General features: G+C 40.1%; 1 pseudogene; it reads right to left on the reverse strand.

The window, feature by feature from the left end:
• The window catches only part of LOC140695058 (trafficking protein particle complex subunit 9-like), a 114,251-nt pseudogene that overhangs the window by 18,161 nt on the left and 71,966 nt on the right, over positions 1 to 24,124 (reverse strand).

A 24,124-nucleotide genomic window follows, 5' to 3' on the forward strand; every position in this document is an offset into this window, starting at 1 on the left:
CCGAGGCCCCGCTGCCAAGCCCCCACGTTCCCTGATATTCTGTCCTTCTCTTCTACTCTACTTCAAGCCCTTTTCCTCTTCCTTTATTCCCTGATTATCTGCAGCTGGAGAGATTTTTCCATCACAAAATCTGAAAAAATTTCCTGCAGCTGAAAAAGAGGTCTCCAGAGGTCAATGCCCATATGGTGGTTCCCGAAGAGAGCCCCTGGTTAGGGGGACCCTCACCAACACTCACGGGACATCCGGTATGTTACAGGGTCGACCACCCCCAACAAGAGTTTGCTGTGACCCCAAGGCACGCACAGCATCCCTGCTCACTAAATTGTAGTTGTAATCCGTTATTAAGAAGCAAAAATAAAAAAAAATTTCTCATGTTTCTTACTAAAATTATTTATGAGTTAGAAAAAGAAATTGTAAAAGAAAAGAACAAATTTGACTCCATGTTAGCTGTGTTCGTTTGGCTTTAAACCTGTACCTTGTTTTCTAGGCTCCGACTTGCTATCTCTGCACCTTTTGTAAAAAAAAGTTGCCTTTAGCCTGAAATATCCAGGACAGCCTATTCTCCGGGCTCTGATCTTTAAGGATATTAGCTCTTCTACACTTATGTACAGATGGCAAGTTGCAAAATAGATAATAACCTTTCTTTCATTTGGAGGTTTTATGGGGGCACCTTAATTTGACCCACCATGGACAGCTGCAGGAACAAAGGATTCCAAGGACAAACAATTCGTACAGCGAGAAGTTTGCAACAACCAACCACATCCCCGCCGCTTTTTAGTATAAAAGGAGACTGAATTCTGCTTTGGGGAAGAGAGTTCTACTGGATATCAATATGCCATTTTCTGGGTCTGCCAGATTTTCAAATGAAGTCACTATTCCTTACTCCAACATCTCATCTCCCCATTTATTGGCCTGTCATGCAGCAAGCAGAACGAGTTTGGACTTGGTAACAAAATGACTGCATTAGAGGTAGTATGTCTCCACTGTTTCCTCATTTCCAGTATGTCACAGCCTATCAATTTTATATGCTGTTTAACAACATGACAAAGACCTATTATACGGAATTGATTCCACAGAAATAAAATTATTTCTACTCCCTCAAGACTTTTTTCTTTTCTATTTTATTTTGTTTTGCTTATTGAAAAGAAAATAAAAGTCAAATCATTTTATTTCATGTATTTTTATAGCTACATAATGTAAATACTACAAAAATATTTAAATTGCAATAAAACTTGTTAATATATTTGTATAAAGATATATAAACAATCAATGCAGATTAGGAAAGGAGTAGATATTTAGTAAAAATCTACTGCACATCCAGTCTTTTACAAGCATATCCTGGAATATAAGCTCTATTATCCAGGGGTCCCCCACCCCCATTCTCACTGCCAATTCCCTTAGTAATCAACTACCAAGGCACCAGCATAGAACCATGCGATCGCTATTTTAGGTATAAATGAATGAATTAGCTCATTCAATTCTAAAACAGAAACCTTAAAATAAATACTGAACTTATTTACAGATAAACAAATTTGGACACAAAAAAGTACAGTTTCTCCCCCAAGACACAAAGATAATAATTGGTAAAGGCAAGATTTGAACTAATCTGCCTGATTATAAAGCTAAGGTGGAAATCCCCTTCGACTGTGTAGGTCCAGCAGCACAGCCCATCACCCTATCTTTGTTCAGATCTGGCTTTAGACAGCCTGAGACAGCACCCCATTCCTATGGAACTCGAGGGGAAACGATAACAATAAGGATTTTATATTCAGTAGTTTCTTAGGTCTCAATTATATAAAGTGTCAGCAGGTCAGCAGAAAACTCTGGGAAATATGAGTGGGTCCAGAGCTTTTCGCTGATAAGAAACTCAATCTATCAGGACAGAGTGACCTTCCCATGAGTGGCCTCATGAACATAAACTAAAGGCAGCTGAAATGAAAACTAGCAAGAACATGGAAGTGAAGCAGGAAGGATCCCTACTATCCCCTGCCCAGTTGCCTCTTCACCCGCGTGGACAAGATGGCAGAAGACCCAGGTTCTTGTCTAAGTTACAACATCATGGATTCTCACCCATAAAATGTTGCGACTCTATGCTGTCTTAAGTCCTTTACAACTAAAATATGATGACACCAATATCTCAGCGGAATGTCTATGTCTCCACTTTCTCTCTTCTATTAGGAGACTATATCTATGGCCACAAACAGAAATTCAATTAAAAACACCATGCACGAAGCCTGGTGAAAGTCTGTGTAAGAGACATTGTTCTCACTCTCTGTGAATGAAAACTCAGAAAAAGTGGACCATCTCCCTCTGTAAGTGGGAGGTAGACTGATTTTGTGTGTGTGTGTGTTTGCACGCACATGTGTGTGTGTAAATCATATAAAATATATTCTGGGATTTGCACAGTTTTTTTTATGATACTATCATTTCATGAGGATGAGCCAACCTTTAAAGTAATTTGAATCTATTTTTCTGAGAGGCTCTTTTGGTGGAGGATGGGAAAGGGGAAAGGAAAGGAGGAAAGAAGTAAATGAAGCAAAGCTGTAAGAATACTGCTAGGGAAAGGCAAGACATTAATTTTGTTCCTACTTGCATCACACACAAATTAGGGACTGGCTTTCCCACATGTCTTGTCAAGCACAGAGCTGCAGAAGAACAGGCGACAGCCCATTTCTCACTGAGCTTGTGACTGTATGTGACATCTTATAGACACAAATTATTTAACCTGATCAAACACTCTAGCAGCAGGATGTAATTCTCCTAATTTGAGAGACAAGAAAACAGGAAGTGAAAGACGGTATATAGCTTGACAAAAGTCAGAGGACAAGTAAACTAAAGAGGATGAATTCAAACTCAGATCTGAATGCAGAGTCTGATATTCCCACTCCCAGGGCTGGAAAATCCTTAACACAAGGTTCCCCAGCTCCTCTGCATTGTTCCTGGCACCAAGCATTTCCCATGGCGATGGTCTCCAATTCTCAGACACAGTGCTCTGTGCAGCCAATAACCTCCATTCGACCTTGATCATCTACCTGCCACGCCTACCAGGCTTCACCATACAGGCAGGAAAGCTGGATTTCAAGTGCATACAAAGCCACCCTGGTTTAAGCTGGACTGTTTATCAGCTTTTCCAGCATAAAGGCAGCCATGAAAGTGCTCACAGTTTGTACATGAGCCACACTACCTCTCTCCATCTGTCTCCCCACCTATACTACTTAGCTATGACCATTTTGAGAATCTTGGAAACAAATTTTTAAAAACAGAAAAGAAAGGATTCTGTAACAAGTACTTAATACTTACAATTTTAAATGAGAAGTTACAAAGTGAGTATTTACAAACCGAATCTGCCTTCCTAGGTGTCAGTTTTAACAGTTAAAAAATATAATAGCAAAAATTTCTCACTTAAAAAATTAACAAAAACATCAACAATAATCTGGAATAAACTCAAAAACAATGCCCATGTTGTACATGGAGAAAGTACAGGACTGTACTGAGGGGTAAAGTAAAAGTGTGAAAGTAGAGACATCAACCTTTTGTATGGAGGAAAGCAGTTTTAAAGATGTACGTTCTCCTAAAGATAATTCAAAATTACTAAAAAATCCCATGACAACACTTATCTTTTTTTTTAACTTGAAAAAATTATATTAGAATTCTTCAGGAATAATAAAGTCATAATACAAGCCAAGAAATTTAGGGATCGAAAAAAGAATCAAAAAATTCAGACTGTAATATATTAAATAAATTTTTACAATATGTAAGATATAGTGCTAGAGTAAGAAAGTAAGATTGACAGAAATAGATCATGAGCTCAAAAAGAGACTCTAGTATACATAAGTATTTTTTACAGGTGGGATTTCAAATTAAAAAGCAAAGTATGAATTTAATAATTGTCTTGTTACAATCAGAGAATACCTGGAAAAAACAAATTCTATTCCCGTCAAAATGACCACAAGAAAAATTACAGAAAATGATGTAAATATTAGAAAGTACTAATAAGAGCAAATACAACTCTTTGCTCATATCAATTCAGCTTCTCCTCACTGTAACAAGTACCATTATCATCTCCATCTTAGAGATTAAAAAAACCTACAGAAGAAATTTATACCATTATAAGAAAGCATTTCTAAGAATAAAACCCAAAAAGAAGACATTTACTATCTTAAGATTATTTTGGGCCACAACAATAATGAACCTACTGAACAAAATGAAAGGCAAGAAATGACAAGTAAAAGCTCTCTGATACATGTTGATGAAGACAAGGGGTTAATGTTCATAATACACATTGAGCTGTCACAAAGCAGCAAGAAGCTCCCCCACTTAAATGTTTGCAAAGGACAAAAGGGATCATTCACTTTTTAAAAGTCAGATGGCTAATGAGTGAAAAATGCTCAAAACCTCACTGGTCATCAAGTGCAAACTAAAATAATGAAAATCATTTTGCTCGTCATATTGGCAAATATGTTTAAAAGATATTATAGCTAGTGTCCATCTTTGAGACAACAAACTGTGAGCGATCTTTTGGAGGATGACATGTCAATGGATATGTAAACTCTGAAAAACGTGTGTGCACACAGGCTGAACTCCACTTTTAGGAATCGTTACATTTAGAAAAAATCAGTTCAAAAAGATGTACTCATCAGAACATTTGCACAGCACTGTTTACAATGGTGGGAAGAAATGCTGAAGTGAAATCATATCCAGCGATAGAGAATTGGTTACATAAGTTATTCTACATCTTTTCATGCCCCACAGGAGAAGGAATTTCAAGATTCACTTGAAAGCATCCTGTGATGTATGAAGTTGTCACATCCAAGGACTAAATTTCCAGAAACCTTAGCTAAAGGAATACTCATACAAGATCACAGGAATGTTTGTACAAGAAGGATGCCAGTCAAACACCCTTTCTGACAGTGGAAAATGGAGAAAACTTAAGTGTTCACCATCAAGACAATGATGCGGTAAATCACGGAGAGCTGTGGGCACTAAAGTTGCAGCGTTTCAGCGTGGTCCAAGGCCTTGTCCACAGTACTCTCCCACGAAAGGTGTCGTTACACAAGAGACCAAATCTGCACATCAGGAGACCCCTTTACTCTATCTGAAAGGACCGGGTGAGTCTGGAGTGGGAGGAGGTCTATGATATATACGTTAGTGAATAAACCGAGCTACAGAAAACATATAGTATGGCCTTATTTTTCAATAAAGCATATATACACACACATATACATAGATTTCTCATATACGTGTATGTATGTGTGTATATATATATGACAAAGGCATAAAGGTCATGAAATATATACTCCACATTGTCAGCAGCTTTTACTCTCAGGAAAAAAGGGGAAGGGAAGTAGGGGACTTTCGGTACCACCACAGTTCTCTTTTCAGAATTTCAATTAAGTATACTTGGAATTTAAAAGTTTACTTAAGTACAAAGTAAAATGGACGATGCCTCCACAAAACAGAATGCTATACTGGTCATTAAAAATCATGTCAGGGGAGATAGAATATTGTAGAAAAATGTGTAATAAGCCGAATGGAAAATGGAGGTCTCCACACAGTAAACAGGCACACAGTGCTCACTGGTTTTTATGACAGAGCTGATACACACTGATGAAAAGAACAGAAAATAGATGTTAAAGTGTTAATTATTATCTTTGAGTACTGGGACCAGGATAGACCCTTTTGACTCTTTTTTCAGACTTTTATATTAAATACACATTATTTTTCATCTGAAAAATGCATTTTTAGATGTCTAGTACCACACATTGGAAAAAATACATGAGTAGTTACAGAAACAAATAACTAGGAGACACCGCAGCACCGTCACACAGTGTAGAAAGGGCGATCCTGAATAACACCACGCAGTTACATAAGGACCCACAAAGTGAGAGCACCCGCTGTAACAGGACGCGGCTCCCTTCCATTTGTCAGTTGTGTCTTCAGGGCTGAGGCATTTCTGAGCACGGCCAGTGTCAGTGCTGGTGTCTGGATGGATGCCACTGGAGGTGAGGGCACCTGCAAGCCGAGAGGAAGAACAGAAGTAATCCTCTGCTTTTTCTGTCTTGTTTCTTTGTTACTTTTAAAGAGAGGCGTAAATAAGATAAACTGAATCTTCCTTACTGAAATTTCACTAATGAAGCCATTTTTAAAGTGTTCACAACTTATATTCTGCCTATAACTGTCTTTTCAAAAAAGCCTCATATTTATTAAATGTTAATTAACTCAGTTAATTAACTACATGTTGAAACCTTTTAAAAAACATGAAATGCACTACGTGAAAGCACCACACATGCAGTGACTAGCTCAGCTATCTTTACGGCAGTGCAGTCAGCCCCCACCATCCCGAGACCCTGAACTCCTGATGCTGGGAAGAGAGCACGCTGCTTCCTCAGATGGAGAGAAACGGTAAAAGCATTTTCTGAAATCTACAGCACTGACAAAACATAACTGCTTAATCCCAGGCTCCTTGGACGCTGTCATTTTCCGTTTCTGGCCAACACCCGTCAATGAGCAGAACCACCCCATTCCCGAGTCATGGGACTCACGTGGGCAGCAGTTTTGGAGAAATTTCCAGTTATAGAATGTTAACCAACTATACATAAAACTCTGAAAAAGAAAAGATGCAATACTCAGATTTTGGAAGACACTCAAAATATTCTCCTAAGTCTTAGTATTTGGAAAGGCTGGGCTTCTCCTAAGCCACTTATTTATTTCACAGCCAGTGAGCATCTCCCACAAACCCTGCTTCCCTGTGTGTGCTGGGAGCCTCAGGAACATTGATGCTGTCTATCTTATAAGTCACAAGGCAGAGGCGTGTGTCTCACGCCTGCAACTCTCACACAGGCTCAACTCCGAGCCTCAATTTGTGAACTTGGCCCCATTTTCTCACCTGTTTATTTGGTATCTGTTCTTCTGTAAGCTGCCTGAAGTGCTTCTTGGAACAAGTCAGAAGAATGAGTGGGTAGAGAAATGGACAGATGGACAGGTGAGAGATGGGCAGACAAACAGGGAGACTCCAAGAGAAGGGGAGCAAACAAAATTTCCTATGCAAAACCCTCTTCTAGTCAAGGAAGAAAACCATCACGAAGAAGTGTGAAGAGGCAGGTGGCTTAGGACTGTTTCCTGGATTCCATCAAAAGTCACACCACGTGATGAGAGGGTAGAAGTATAAATAATAAAAGAAAAAAAGCATGCATGTTTGAAAAATATATCTACATTATGTACTTTCTAAAGAATAGATTTATATCAGCAAGGCTCAATAACACAAACTTTGGGTATTTACAGAAGTGAGAATCCCATCTCCAATCCGCAAGACATCCCTTCGGAGCACTGAGGGTCTACACGGTGCGATCATAAAGCCGTAACCGCAAAAGCTGTGCTATCCTGCACTTACGAGGAACGAGCAGCTGTGCTTGGCCTGCCCACGCGCGTCGTTTACAACCCACAGCACCTCTACGGGGGAGGGATGACTAGCGAGCCCTGTCTCTGCAGGAAAGAAAAAAGTCCGGGAGAGGCTAAGCCGACCTACAAGTTCTCCATTTCACAGGACTTGTCACTCCAGAGCAGGACTCGAACTCGGCCCACGTTTGTAACCACAGTACTACCGTAATTTATGTGCTTTTTGTGTGTATAATACATTTGTTTCTGGCATGAAAGTGTATTTAATAAATGATCGGTTGTCTTGTATACTTCATTAGCTCACAATCTTTATATTTTTGAATTGTACTCTTCCCCTGGAGAAATGAACGGAAAGAGCAGTGGTCAGAATGAGGTGGGGCTTCATTCTTTATCTGTTACCTCATCTCATCCAAGTCCCCAAGCAGGGAGAAGGAGCAAATGTTCTCTTCATCTTTTAAAGAGAGGGCTCCAGTGATGGTGATTTACTCAACTCCAAAACTAAGTCTGGGGGAAGGGCACATGCAGCAACGAGAGCAGTATCACCTGTAGGAAGGCAAAAAGAGCTCAGGGGATGGCTCAATGGGTCAGCCTGATTTAATTTCAATTGATAATTCAATAACACACTCTAAAAATACTAGCATGCAATGGATTTGCTCTTTCTTGACATCTAGCAAGTTTCCACAGCCGACATGTAACATTATCATGAACTAGTGAAAAGAAGAGTCCACAGACAAGGAAAATCAATGCCACAGGCAGGCTGAAACCCAGGCTGGAGGAAAGGAAGAGAAAGGGCATATTTAAGAAGAGGGGAAAGTCTGGGAAAAAGACATCATCACAAGGACTCTCAAGCGTCATCCAGCAATCATATAATCATTCTTTCAAGAGAGAGTTACTTAGGTCCTATTTTGTGCGAGATTTTACAAAGGGCAAAGAGAGACCACAGCGTCCATGGTGGCAGCAAGTTGAGGGGCTATAATACAATTCTAATCTTGGTACCTTGCACAATTGTCCTCAGTATAAAGGCAAAAATTAAAGTAAAATAATACTATGTAAACCATACACATTGCTGAAATAAATTAAAGAAGACCTAAATACCTGGAAAGACAAACCACACAAATTCCTGGATCACATGACAATATTCTTGGGATGGCAGTGCTCCCCAGAGTGAAGCACACATACAACGTGGTCTTGATCACAATCCCAGCGGGCTCCTCAGCAATAACTGACTAGCTTCTGCTACAATTCATATGGGAATTCGAGGGTCTCAGTAACCAAAACGTACCTGAAAGAGTAGAACAAAGTGAAAGGACTTGTAATTCTCAATTTCAAACATTACAACTGTATCTACAAGTGAGATTAGAGGCCATTTTTAAGGTATTATTGTGTTTATCCTTATTTTCTAAATTCTGTACAACGAATATACCTGTTAGAATAAGAAAAATAAAAACTAAAGTATCTTTTAAAACATGCACACCGATTCATTCATTGGGGAAAATTATTTTAACTATAAAGAGGTAAACAAATATCTAGTGAAAAAGGACCACTTAAAAACAAGTCTGCATTTACAATTTTCATAAATTGAAAACTGAAAAGCACAAACACATCAAATTTCTAGGAAGACTGGTGAAACATATTAATAATTATTTTCAAAAATTCTAATTGCACAATGAAAACACAAGAAAGAGAAAATCGTGATTGACAGGAAACTGCGAACACGTGGAGAGCAAAGGCCTTGAAATCACTGTTCCTTTAACTCTGCTACTAGCTCAATAGGAGAGGAAATTCCTCACTGAGGGGACAGTGGAATCCCATGCATAAGATAGGATACACAGTACAAACTGCAGTAGTATCGGGAGTGAATATGTTAGAAGAATTCTGAAGTTACAACATTGCTGAAAAACTATAAAAACACTGACAGACAGATTAAAACACACAGTCATACATATTATATAGAAACATGAACTCTGCTCCCATGTTGCATAGAAATACAAACATATTTGTTCATTTATGGGCACTGATTACTTTATCCCAGGTAGAATATTTCAACTAAAACAAATAATCAATATTACACTCCTATTGTCAAATGTACTTGATAACTTACTCTGCTATGTAACCATATGTGTCTAAGATAGATCTAAAATTAGTGAAAAAGAGCTTTGTATGGTTTCTTGAATTCTTCTCAAAATTCCAAGCTTAATTTTAAAATAGATCTGAGCAGTATTTCTATATTATCTTTTCCCTTGTGAAATGAACAACACAGTCTGTTGTCAAAATTCTGTCCTTACAATGATTCACGAGCACCATATCCTCACAAAACTGCTGGACAGCAAGTCACTATCCAGACACTGTGACCAAATAAATGAAACAGAAGGAAGACAGTGATCCTATTCTGGAGGGCTTATAGTCTGTGTCAACACTGGGGTTTTTACTTGATTGGTTTGATTGGGTAGCAAAATAAAATCAATCAAGTACTTTCTTTGAGCATTCTATAAGTCATGACTGGTTTTAGTGTCATTAGCAGGAAAGACTTAAGCATGACTTGGTTAGGTCAACTAGCAACAATCATCACTGGAGAGTGAGTAATAAAGAAGTTAACTGATAGCAATGCTTCTGCCTACATGAGACCTAAAATAAATCTACACTGATATCCGAAAGGAAAATAAGGAGATGAGGTCCCCAATGAGAAAACAAACTAACAAGAAATCAAAAAATGAAAGTCATTTTCATTAACGATTCCAGGCAGTAGTGGAGCATGGTGGTGAAGATCACAAATGCTGGGGACAAACATGAGGGTCTGAAATCCCACAGCACTAGGTAGATGTGACACTGATATTTCAGTGAAATTTTCTGCATCTCAGTCTCCTATCCATAGACTGGGGACAACAACTGCACCCATCTCCTATAACGGTCCTAAGAATTAAGTTATTTTATATATAAAAGCTTAAATAAAATACCTCAGAGTTTAAATAATACCCCAAAAGCACAAGAAACAAAGAAAACAGAGACAAATTGCAGTTCATCAAAATTTAAAACTTTGCTTCAAAGGGCACCATCCAGAAAGTGAAACAACAACACAGAGGAGAAAATTTTTTCAAATCACTTACCTGGTAAGGAATTTGTATCTCAAAATGAAGAAAAAAAACCCCTACAACTCAACAATAAAAGGGCAACTCAATTAAAAGGTTAATAAAGTATCTGAAAAGGTATTTTTCAAGGAAAATATACAAATGTCCATAAAACACAATGTAATGATGTTCAATAGCATTAGCTGTAAGGGAAATCAAGTCAAAACCACTAGGAGAAACCGCTTCACACTCACTACAATAGGGTAAAATAAAAAAAAAGCGTAACAAGCACTAAAGAGGACACAGAGGAAGCGGAGCACGCAGCCCTTGCTGATGAGGATGTAACACAGCGTGGCCACTTTGGAAAACAGCCTGGCAGGGCCTCAGAGAGTTGAATATTTCGTTTCTGACTTACCCAGCAATTCTGCTCTCTGGGCACACACGTAAGAGAACTGAAAACAAATATCCACATAAATAATACCACATGAGTGTTCACGGCGACATTACTCATCACAGCCAAAAACAGAAACAACCCAAATGCGTATCACCTGATGAATGGGTAAACAGTGGGGCCCAGCCATAGAGTGGAATGTTATTCAGCAATAGCATAGCATAGAATAGTGACTAAGGCCACAACATGAGCAAATATTGAAAACGTTACTCAGTGTGAAAGAAGTCAGTCACAATAGACGTTTCCACTTATATGAAGTGACTCGATTTACATGAAATGTCCAGCACAGGCAAATCCACAGAGAGAAAAGTGGCTCCTTGGGGCTGGGGGAGGATGGGGAAGATGGGAATGTCTGTTTATGCATACAGGGCTTCCTGTTGGGGGGATGAAAATATTCTAAGATTGAATGGGACGCACAATTCTGGGCATAGAGTAAAAACCGATGTACATTTTAATGGGTGAATTGTATTAAAACTCTTAAGAACAAAAGGACCTTGGGCCAGTATCTTCCATAGTAAATGCAAATTGCTAACTTTTATTAGAGGAAAAAGAAACTGCTCTCAGCATGAAAGCAGGAGATCAGCAAATGTGAGTTAACCGAAATTGGACAAGAGCATTTCACTTGAAACAGTTGCTGAGTGTACACGAAATATTCAGAAATAGGAAAATCACCTTGACATCACGAGGAAGCATTCTGTTTCAAATACAGATCAAGGATTCGGCAAGCCCAGCTGCCAGAAATGACCAGAGAAGAAACCTGGTTTATAAAACTAGCACCAGAGACAACAAGGAATGGTGATGAGGAAAGCAGGCGGCAAATATCTGGAACAGTTCACTACAAATAATTTCTCCACCAAAAATTGAAAAATAAAATGAAAGTGATGAAATGCTCTGTTGACATCTCGAGAATGGGCTTCCTTCTGTGCTCGACTGTTCTGTAACCCCGATTGAGAGACTAAGGAGAATCAGCATGGCTCCTGGGGGTCCCCAAAGGACTGCCCACCAGCACGCTGACCACCATCACATCTGCCAGGTTTGAATTGCAGAGAAGAGACCAAGTTCTGAAAGGCACAGGAAATATTGACAAGGGAAGAAAACGCTGAGGTCAGTCCTGGGACAGAGGCCCTCTGAGCAGAGGCCAGAAGGCTGCAGGTGAACTGCAGTAGACCTGGGGCAGGAAGGGATCACGGGGGAGCATATCTCAATTCTCTTCTGTCTCTGCCTCCGGTAGGAGAGATAAAGCCTGCATCCTTCTCACCTGGAACTGTGGGTTCTGGCTGGAAGAAGTCTTACTGACAAGGAATGATTATTCAAGACTCTGTGGAAAAAGTCAAGAAATCGAGAGGGATTAGGGAGCCATCTCCATAAGCCTCTCAAATGCTCCCATATTTATAGGGTATAATCAAAGGAAAACTTCGTTAACAGTTGTGAGATAGTAAGGAGGAAATTCGGGAAAGACAGGATGAGGCAGAGATTGTAGAATACACAATGAGTACAAAGGATTAGTGTATCTTTAGGGAAGTCATGGGGTGAGGGGAACAAGATACATTTTTAGATATGTTCATTAAAAAGCAGACCACCAGACCAGCCAGGTCCTTGTTTTGGGGATAATACATTATCTAACAACACACAAGCGCAGCGTTTATAGCTGAGGGTCTCGGTCCTTGCTTTACAACCAGCAGAGTGCTATCTAAAACCTCAACTACACAAGTAAAGCATTGTCTCTGCTTTTTAAGGCAAGGCGTCTGGAGTGAGGATGCACAGGAACTTGCTTGTAAAGCAGTATCAAAGCATATTTTTTCTTCTTAAAATTCAGAGGCGACTGGGGTGTGTTACAATTTGTTAACCCAATCATCTGCTTCCACATGGAACCATTATGGAGGACACCCTAGGATGAAAATCCTGGATGTGGGTCTCTTCCTGCCATCTTCAGCCACTCTATCAGGGTCTAGGCACATCCGTGAATAACGATCCTACAGTACCACTCACTCTCTTAACTCCTGGTGATTGAAACTTAATTTTAGCTCTACACAACTTAACGTAGAAAAGTTTCAGCAATAAAAGATATAATATTCCATTTATATCTCATCATATTACTGATTTTCTGATTGCTCTAAGCTGCTTCTACTTGGTAAAGCACCTCATTCTGAAGCTGAATTCAGTAATTTCCATTGTGCATTTCTAGCCAGTTTGGGCTCGCTAACTTCTTTTGGTCAAATATCGATATACTTAATTGATTTCTTTGTTTATCAATTTCAACCAGGAGGAGAGGGAGTGTCACTCTTTTCCTCAGCCCACCCTCAACTCTTTTCCCATCAACTCAGGCCTCCTGAAAACAAAACAAAGTATTTTTTTCCCTTCTACTCTTTCCACAAACCCAACAGGAAACATCAGCCTGGAGAAAGAATTCAACACAAATGTTAAAACAAAAATCTATAAACCTGAAACAATACCATCTCCGAATCATGATACACAATGACATGAGATTAAGTGTGTCAGGCACAAAGCATGAGGGAGCCTGACTACCTGATTTCTATTCTTCAAAGGAAGGAAGGTTTTCGTATTTTTTATTATCATTCTTGGTCATTGTTTCTGATTATGCCAAAAAATAATTTATGAAATATTTATGCACTGCAATAACTGATTTTTATTGTATCAATTTTAGAAGGCATTCAGAGGGGATAGGAAAACCCACCTCTGTAAAAAATGCAAAATTTCTTCCCCTGTAAAGAACACGTATACAAAATGCAACAGACAATTCAAATTCTTGTGGAGAGGAGCAAAAGACACAGAATCAAATCAAAGTCATTACAATGAGTCAATTTAAAATTCACTGGACAAACATGCTCAATGCATACAAATAATTTTAAAGGCACACTGCAAACCATTCACTTAATGATCTGCAGGCTAGAGGAAGAATTTCACTCTTTAACAGACAACAGAAATCAATAGGGTGCCCCACCAAACAAAGAGCAGTGAACAATCAGGTTTTTAACAGTTCTGAGAAATCAGCATGTTCTAAAGATCAAAATCCAGAAATTTTAAACATTCATTCAAACCACAATGAAAAAAGCACTTAAAGAAAAAAAAAAAAAGAAAGTAAGCACATAGATCATTGCAACAGAACAATGAGAATTTCTTGTACCGCTAGAAGAAAGAACAGGCTATAGCCTTTTACTTGAAAAGAGACTACTTTTAAAAATAACTGCTAAAACACATTTCATCATTCATGTTGCATTTAAAAATCTGAGGTACATGTATCTGATCAGAAAAGCAATTCTGAGTAATAGTATGTTACAATTCAGTGCCAGTTTGCTTTAGAAGAAAAGAGAAAAGTTACTGTTTCTAATTCTGCACAAAGTTTAAAGAACCTCCCTGCCTCTATCTCCTCCCATTTCCTAAGCTCATGCTCCCTAATCCTTCTGAAACAAGTATGAGAAAGTCTTATTCCCAATATGCCAAATGACAACTGAATATCAATTTATTAGTGTAAATATATGCCAACACCTTGAAATGGAGGAGAAAGGTATCAGAAGTCTATATGGAATTTCTTTCTACCTTCCTGAAATCACACACACCAACGTTCACACAGACACAGACACAGACACAGACACATACCCCCTGGATTACTGGGCACTTCACAAGCTTAGTACTTACAACTTGTAGAAGGTAACTTTGTAGTTACTTTAAAATACAAAACTGTCAGCTTTTGAAAGCCTTCATCATCTGCTAAACCATCTAAATATCAAAGAGACCCAATTAGCCTTCTCTGTAGAATGTAATTTCCCTTGATGGCAAAACAGTCTCTAAGAAGTACTGGATCAAAGATTCGTGTTTATCACTACCTATGATCGTTTTTAAGCACATTAACAGATTCAGAAATGTATGTCTCAAAAACATTTATTCCTATTGAAATAGTATACGTGTTCAATTGTCTATACAGTGACTAGGTCCCATGATGGTGTTTAAGAGCTATTTTGTGTATAGCAATATTTACCTTCAAGTGCAGAAAAGGAGGGTGTGTATTACTCAGTTGTAGAGCACCTGCTTAGCATGCACAATGTCCTGGCTTCAGTCCCCAGTACCTCCAAAAAAAATAAATAAAAATAAGTGCATATTTAAAAATAAGAATAAAGTTATAAAAAATGCAGACTAAAAACCACTGCAATCTAGGTGCTACAATTATACTAAAAAAAACAAGTGTTTCTATCAAATATTAACTATATGCCAATCACAGAGACAACCAAAAGTCACACCTGAAGCATCACGTGTGATTCTCAGCAACCCTACTAAGTAGACACGGATGGGAAACCAGGCTCTGCGGATGAGGAGACGGAGCTCGGAGGAGCCGGGGACGCTGACTGTCCTGCTCCCCGTGACACCGCGTCAGCCCAGGGCAAGCGCTGACAGAGCTGCACTGAGGGGACACCCAGCTGCATGGAACCTTGGGGCACTGGGGAGTCCCAGAAAACACTAAAAACTTTTCAGTGAAAAACCAGCTAAAATATATTACACTGTGCTGCATCCTTTAAACAGGGAAAGTGACTGAGACCTTTTTGATGCCTCCGTGTCCTTTCTGCCATTATCAGTTACTTGCCCTCACAGTGCGACCAGTGATGATCTGGACCCCATATGAAGTGCACTCAGATGGAAGAGCTTTTAAAGCTGGTTTATGAAGTTTGTAAGACTGTCTATGACTCACAAAGGCGGTCATTCATCACTTCTCACCGGTGTGGACGTACCACCTGAAATCACTCCTTTCTGCTTTTTAAAATCCCTTCATCTACTCCAGACTTTTCAACAGCAAAGAAGTAGCTCAACCACAGACAGTGGACAGCTTTTCACCAAATGGACTCGAACAGCCCATCTGACAACCTGGAAGCCCTTGTCTTCTATTAAGCCCACTTCCAGGTACTTCATCATTTTCTGATTGGTGGACTCGGCCTCTGACTGGCCTACTCAGAGAGCTCCCAACCTCACATCCAGGGGTGGGAGAGGACCATGCTGTTGGGGGAAATCAGTGAGGAAGCTGGACATCCTCCAGCCACGTCTGCACGGGTAGAAGTGCCTCAACGTGCTCAGAAATTATACCGTCATCATCCCTGGGCTCCCATGGACTGGTTTCACATTAACCAAGCTCATGAGACACTGATGCAAGGAAACCAGAAACTTAAATTTTTAATGTAACAGAAGACGTGAATCTATGAACCAGACTGAAATATCAGAGTTCAACCATGAGTACATTTTCTCCTCCACGGCCCAATCACGGGCAGGCAGTCACATGGCAAGCATGGACAGAAACGGAGCAGGAAGGGTTTCTAGATTAATTCAATGGACTATATTTCTATTATACGAACAGATCTACTGCCCAGAAGTCAATTAACGCCAATCACGGTGCACTCTCCGTGGACAGCGGCCAAGAAATGACTATGAGCTCCTGTGTAACACTCCTTTCCCTGTCCTTTCTAGGCTAACTGATGCACAGAGGTATAAAGATTCAGGGATGTCGATAATGCTAAACACCCAAAGCCCATCTCTGGGAACCTCAAAACCAGACAGCCAGGGTTTAAATACCAGCTCTGCCAATTACTAGTTCTGTGATTTTGCCAACTTAATTACCCTCTGTGTGCCTCAATTTCCACACTGTAAAACTGGGATAACAATCAAACCTTCCTTACTCGCTTGTTGAGAAGATTGAAGGATTCATTTCTGTAAAATGCTCAGAAAAGAATGTAGCACATTTTGGGTGTTCAACAAATGTCAACTTAATATCAAATTGTTTTACAAGTCTCCCCTCTAATCATCTTATCTGTTTCCTGGCTAGCCTAAGTCCCAAATAAAATCCTTATTTCTCCTTTTACACACTCTTGGGGAGCACCCTTATGTTCCATCCAACCACCTGTTTAAACTGAGGGAGTGGATGTCTCCTAACCACTCCTCTGGGCCATGGAGGGTGCTTCTCCCTTCACACCCCTGGCCCCTGGCCCACAGCTAGCACTCATTACACTAACAGAGTGAGGTGTGAGTCCGGGGAGACAAGCAGGGCATGTGAAACCCTTCCTTTCACTCCAGTGTTGGTCACCATTGGGAAGCACGCGGGATGCTCAGCTCCATGTCAGGAAAGCCCTGTGCATGAAAGGGCAGGTCTTCTCAAGGGAAGGCTCGCTGTGGCCCAGAGCTACATGGGACAGGGTGAGTCTGTATTTCTGGGACACAGTATCATGACACGCATTTTCCCACAGCCTTGAAGTTCATGGAGAACGTGGCTTCATCAGTAACAAAGAAGACATTTATTGCCTGTCTACTCTTTTGTGTCATCTCTCAGTAGGCTGCTGGAGACAACATATGTATAAGTATTGGATCTCCTTAAACCCCAAAATATATGAAGTAACAAATAATTCTGTGGCTTAACGTTGGTTTAGGGCGACTGTGTAACAGTTCTGACTCTGCTGATGCTAAATTATGGGTATAGGAACTATGGAACCTCCTCAAATATCTTTCATCATAAAACCATCTCTTCTTATTTTCCTGTTTCTTAGTAATTGCCAAAGACTCTCAAATGATGGCTTCACACAAAACAGCAGCTAAAGTTTAAGAGCCCTCTTGACATACACACTGTGGTAAACACTGCACATAATTTCTAATTCTCACAATTCTACAAATCAGATACGAATGTCCCCATCTCACAGACGAGGGAAAAACTCAAAACGAACTGACTCAGGCTCAAGTGGCTCAGTGGCAGCGCGTGCAGGCAAACCATATCAAAAACTACACCCCTTCGTATATGTACCAAATCTCCTACCACCAATTAACACACAGCGGCGGGGTCAAAACTCAGGGAACTCAATACACTTTTCACCTTTAAGGTCCTCCAGATGCCGCTTCTAGCTGTTTTATAAAATCCCGGCTCACTGGTTTCTAACACTAGAAGAAAAGCCCGATTTTGCTATTGTTTGCACAGCAAGTCTGAAATGTTCACAGTGAGATGACAGAATAAATCTAAGATATAAGCAGAATAACTTTTCCAGTTAGACAGACATAATGGACATTGGGCTATTCTGAAGCATTAAGTAAAGTAATCAAAATAAAATAACGTTGTTTAAGCCTCCTTTTACAAACAGGAAAGTTAAGACTGTAAGTAGGTGCAACAGTGCCACCTATGGGTAAAATGACCTTCCAGGTTACCAGGAAAGATGCAACACAAAAATTGCCTGTAGGATCAGTAACGAGAATCAGATAAATAAAACTTATATAGCACATGCTGCACTTTGATTCGGGGGAAAGGAGGGATATTCAGTATTTAATCTGATATTGCTAATACTCCTGAATATAAACAGAAGATATAGGCTCATGGAAACTCATCTTAGAAGAGGAAAGAATCCAGTTCAGCCACTTCATTTTACAGGAGGGGAAACTGAGACATGGGATCTGTCCTCCTGGCAATCAGCAGCAAAGTTCTCCTATGCCTCATGTCTTGCACTGTAGCAAAAACCAACAGATCTGTACTAGGCCTATATTCATAAAATTCACGTTTGTATTTTTCCAACAGTAGGTTATCTAAGTATCTTGCAAAATACTAAAAGAGCCAGGATATCATACAATTTTGTTGCCATACAAAAACATTTATTTACATAATAAAACAGCATGAGCTTTATTCTCTCTATTAAAAAAGTGACATGTCAAATCAATGTTTTGATATTTTAAACCTGTTAAGAATGTAGAAAAAAATCAAAATTTTCTTTAATCACAAAATAGAGGAGTTTATTCCCTGAAAATGATCAATATGGATTTTACTAAACTTAACGGATCTGGTCAGAATCCCACGAATTTAAATGTCTGAGTGGATGGTTACACGGCAACATAAATTCTGATTTGTAACAATACATATTCTGTGTAAATAATCTTCAAGGTCATCTGATTAAGGCAATTTAACTAGTCCCTGTCTCACTAGAATGATACAGATTTCATTAAAACTTCATACTACACCAAAAAAAAAAATGAATCCTTGTTACTTTAAACCATATTCAAATATATCATACAAATACATATTGAATATGTATCAGAAATAAGCGACACTCTTTAGTATTCAGAGTTGATCCTTCTAAAATATCTGTCATTGTGACAGCACACTTTTATTAAGCACCTCTTGGGTTCTTTGTATACAAGGCATCTACCTCTCACAGTCAGACAAATTAAACGATATTACTCAAATTTCACAAATGAGGAAATGTACATAAGCCATGAAAATAAAGTACATATTCATCAACAGGAAAGAAAAGAGTAAAGACTTTTCTTACAATATTCACTGACAATCTTTTCTTCCATATTAAAACTACATAAAACCAATTCAGTCTTTGTAAGTGTTTCTGTCAAAAAGGGCCACAAGAGAAAAACAAGCAACATCATTAGCAGTGGTTGGACTTTAAGAGCTCACTTCTCTTTTGCACTATAATTATTTTTAATGTTTTGTTTTTAGTGCTTACAGAGCACTAAAATAAAAAAAATAACTTTTTATGTAATTACCTGAGAATTAAAAATTTGTGAAAATGAACAATTTTAATTTCTGCCACTCTGTCTCAACTTCTCAATGGTGTCTCTCCTTTCAAGGCCTCATCAGTCTGAGGTCACTAAACTCGGCCGTTTATGGAGTCACAGGTGTTCGGGTAACCACTTAACGGGAGGCTGATAAGAGGAGCAATTAAGAATGCATTCTGTGCAGCCTGGGTTCCAGCACCGAGCTAGCCACAGCCTGCTGCGTGTAATTGGGACAAGCTGCTCCATCTCTCAATCCCTCAGCTGCAAAAAAGGAGACACTGATACCTACAATCAAACACCTGCTATGAATTAAAACATGAGGAAAACATTTTAGCCTTAGGTAGGTGTCCACTCACAGTGAGTTTGGTCATTATGATGATGAGGATGGCTGTTAACAAATTAAGCTAGACCAAACAGGAGAAATCCCCTTAAAGGAGAAACATTTTAAGTCAATGAGCATTTCTTTTTGGATGAATTGCAGAATATTCTAATGATTTTTTAATAAACCAAATTTTGTCCATTAATTATAGATTTACAGGTTCATGGACAAGTCTCCAGAAAAAGAATTAGAGGCCTCTTACCTCTGTAAACTAAGAAAGTAAATTTTAACAAAAATCACGGAGGAGATTATACCTCATTTGGGAGAGTAAGTGCTTAACATGCATGAGGCACTCAGTTCAGTCCCCATTAACTCCATTTAAAAACATGGTTTTTTAGGAAATGGAAAATTAAAGCAAAAAGATGGAGGAATACAGAATTTTTTAGAGACTCATCTCAGATTTAAGATGGGGAAGAAACCATCCATTTCTCAGAAGAAATCTTGAGGACTATGTAAACTGGATCTGAGATGTCTAGTCCTTTAACATTATTCAAGAATTCATATTACCAAGTCTTAAAATTACCTGATAACGCACAGTGGTGATACTGATCATAACAGCTTCCATCACAGATCGAGCTCCGGCTAGGACTGCTCTGTTCTGACATCTCTGCCCCTCAGGCCTCACCAGGCTGAGAGCACTAAATTCGGTCATTCAAGAGCATCTTTTGTAAGTCCTCCATTTGTGCTTCTGACTCTCCCCTCACCAGCTCCTCTGAGGGAAGCACTGTTATCATCTTTCCCACTCACAGATAAGGCCACTGAGGCACAGAGACTAAACTCGTTCCAGGTCACATTGGCATTAAAGGAATTCTGTATTTCTGCTGTTTGCTTTTGACAAAGGAATCTGAGATATCAATTCAAGGCAGACTGTTAAATAATCAAGTCTGTCAGGTCTTCACCTCAAAGAGCAGATAGTATAAATTCCTGATGTAGGATGAGGCTGCCGCCACAAACTGACTCAGCTTGAAATTAATATCCAAGATGAAGCAGCGGATACACGTAAATATTCACGATTGTCAAGTCTGCTCACGGGTCTGGGCCCTTCACTGCCTGAACGGGGGTGAAATCCCCACCCGTGTCTGGGAGAGATGCACGGTGCTTCCCAGGCTCAAACAGGCTTCACGGGCTATTTCCTCCCACAGACTGGCCTCAACGATTAAAAGCTCTCAAGGTTTTTACACCATGCAAAACAAAAAGACATTTCTGCAGATGGAGCACTTTCTTAGGCTTAAATCTTTTTTTGCCTACACTCACCCAGGGGGAAAAAAGAAACATGACTCTGCAAAGTCTCTGACCCTCACCACTCACAGGAGTAGAACAGCCACAGCAGAAGATGGCTCTTCACATTGCAGGATGAGAACAAAATAAAGATGCCCCAACAACAGGCACTCCCAGACACAGCGCTCAGCAGTCTTCTGCAAACTCACGGTTGTGTAGCACCCATCACCTTCTATTTCCAGAACACTTCATCACCCCTAAAGAATCCGCCTATCACTAGCAGTCACTCCCTAATCCCCCTCCAACCAGCCCCTTCCAGCCATCACCTGCTCTCTGCCTCTGCATGTGCCTTTTCTGGGCATTTCAGATCACTGAAATCAACAATATTTGACCATTTGTGTCTGCTTCCTTTCAATTAACAAGCTGTTATCAAGGCTTGTATATTTTGAAGTGGTATCAGCATCTCTTTCTTTTTTTTTTTTTGAAAACGTTAAAGATTATTAGAAGGTGGTAAGCACTATCAAAAAGAGTAGAGTGGAGCATAAGTGATTGGGTTTCAAAGGGAAAAGTGTGGGTTGAACAGTCAGGGTGGACTTCCAAAAACAGGTGGCCTTTTTCATTTTCCTCTTTTTTTTTTCTTTTTTATTCACTCTTACGTGTGAATAATCTTCCACTACATGGAGATACTACATTCTGTTCATCCATTCAGCAGCTATTTATGGACGAGTTCCAGAAAACTGAGTGTAAGAGTTGACTAGCATGGATGGCATTTAAGCAAAGGGCAAAATGTGCTTTCAAAAAAAAGCCAACAAACAGAGGCACAAGGAAATTCAGTGCGTTTCTGAGCAAAGTGCTTGCTTGCTTCGGCAGGACTACCGTGCAGGACTGTGGCGGATATTGGCAGGAGTCACGGTGTGGGAGAAACATGAGAAGACTCCCCACTGCAAGTAGCTCAGACAATTCTCCTCCCTCATCCTGTATTGTTAGAGCAATGTTTCTAGGTTACTCTTATTTCAAGTAATAGCACTTTAACTGCACATCTGATCATCTCCATCAGACCACCTTTCCTCCAAGCAACAGAAAAGCATTCAATGACCTGAGCAGCTCCAGGACATAATGGTGATGGATTAGGGAGTCCTGCAGCATTCCAGCCTGCAGGCACAAACCCCACATGTGCCCTGGTGATGTCCAGAAAATAAAATGCATGGAAATATCTCACTGTTTTTACACGACATCTGCCCTCAATTTGCCCCAAAATCATGCTCGCAAAGCACTAATCAACCCTCTCAATACAAAAATAAAAAAGCTAAGAAGGCAAATTTAGGCTCTTTCATTGAAAACCAGCAACCATCACTGCCAGTATCTGAGCTGGAATGCTCCTGACTTTGAAAACCACTGCGCAGTTACTTTTCAAGCGTAAAACTCATATATGTATTCCATGTAGATGATATTGCAGTAGGATTTTTCTTTTCAAAATTTCCACTTGCAACATTAGCACAAGAAAGTTTATGTATAGGCTTTAAAAAAATCAATTATCCTCCACTTTCTTAATTTTGAACTAATTATTATTTTATAAATGTGGCTATGCTGCGTATTATAAACCGTTTGATTTCTGAAAACAAGACCTTTATGACCTCACTATTTCAGAGAAAACTTTAACGATTCTTTGAGAGGTGGGGCCTGGGGCGCCCACTATCAGCTCTTTAAATACTGACAAGGATGTGCTATGAAGTAATGCAAAGGCTCTAACTCCACATTAGCTCAGAAAGCAAAGAAACTACACCAAAGACTTCCTTAAATATTTTATATATTTCTATTCTTTTGAATATTAAAGTTCTTAAATGATATGATTTTTTTGAAAAAGACAACAGCTGTATTAAATTTCCCCTCACCAAGAAAGCAATCTTTATGAAGTAAAAAACCCCTATGGAAATCGAAATGACAGGACGTTTCTAGCTAAGTGAACATCCACATCTGAACACAAACCTAAATCCGATCAGATCTCACTCGAAGGAGCTCTACAAAGTCCTGGGCAACCCTGGAAATTAGCTCTTTTGTTCCAAATGTTGGCTGAGCTAAGATCATCACACTAGGCAGGGAAGGAGAGAAGAGGAAAATCCACCTGGCGGCCTCCATCAGTTTTCTTCCAGCCACAAAATGCCTCTAGGTCGGCCCGCTAACAAGTCCCCCAATAAGGAAAGCCGGCATCCACACTGCCCCTGCCATCCCCAAGTAGCCCCGATGCCCATATCCCAGCCTGTGAATGGTCTTCTAATGATCCCCCAGTTGGTGGCACCCACCCCCTCTTCCCCGCTATACAAACACAGAGAGCCACGGCAGCCTTCCCAAATCACAAATTTGATTACATCAACCCCCACTTCAAACCCTTTAGAGGCTCCCTGTTAGAGTTCTAGCCCCACCCCAGACCCTGTTCGCCCATCCTCACCTAAGTACACAGGTCCCCAGTGACCACAGGGGCCCCTGACCTGCTCCTACTTCCCACTTGCTCCAGTCTCATTTTGACTGTTTCCCAAGGAAGCCTTCCCTCCCTCCAACCTCCACAATTTGTTCCTCTCTTCCTAGAACATTCTAGGCTAAGTCAACTTCTGACAATGCTAAGCTCTCAAGAATCAAATACATTTTGCTTACTAAAGTGGCTACACGCTCTCTCCCCTAGACTCACAGAAGTGCACGTGTAATGTATAAATGAATGACCGGTTGGGTCTCAAAGGGACAGACATACCTGCTCTCGCCCGTCCCGATCCTTCGGTCTGTAGAATATCAGAAGCAAAACCAGAAGTACCTTTCCTGAGGGTCACTTCTGTTGACACCCTTCACTGCCTACTGTGTCAGTTCTAGTAAAACTCAACTTCTTCCAAAGCCCTACATCCCGGACTCTCTCCAGTGTCCTCCCCAGCAGGGGCTCCCTCCACCCTGGACTGCACAGGGCACTCTCCCCGGGTGCCCACGCCAAAAGCCTCCAGGCCTCTGCCCGGGCTGCACCTGCGATCTGAGACACATTCTTGACTCCTTCTCCTGGCTGACTCTTACTCTGTCCTCACAACTGAATGTAGAGCCCAT

Source organism: Vicugna pacos, unplaced genomic scaffold (genome assembly GCF_048564905.1).
Source record: "Vicugna pacos unplaced genomic scaffold, VicPac4 scaffold_128, whole genome shotgun sequence".
NCBI lineage: Eukaryota > Metazoa > Chordata > Mammalia > Artiodactyla > Camelidae > Vicugna > Vicugna pacos.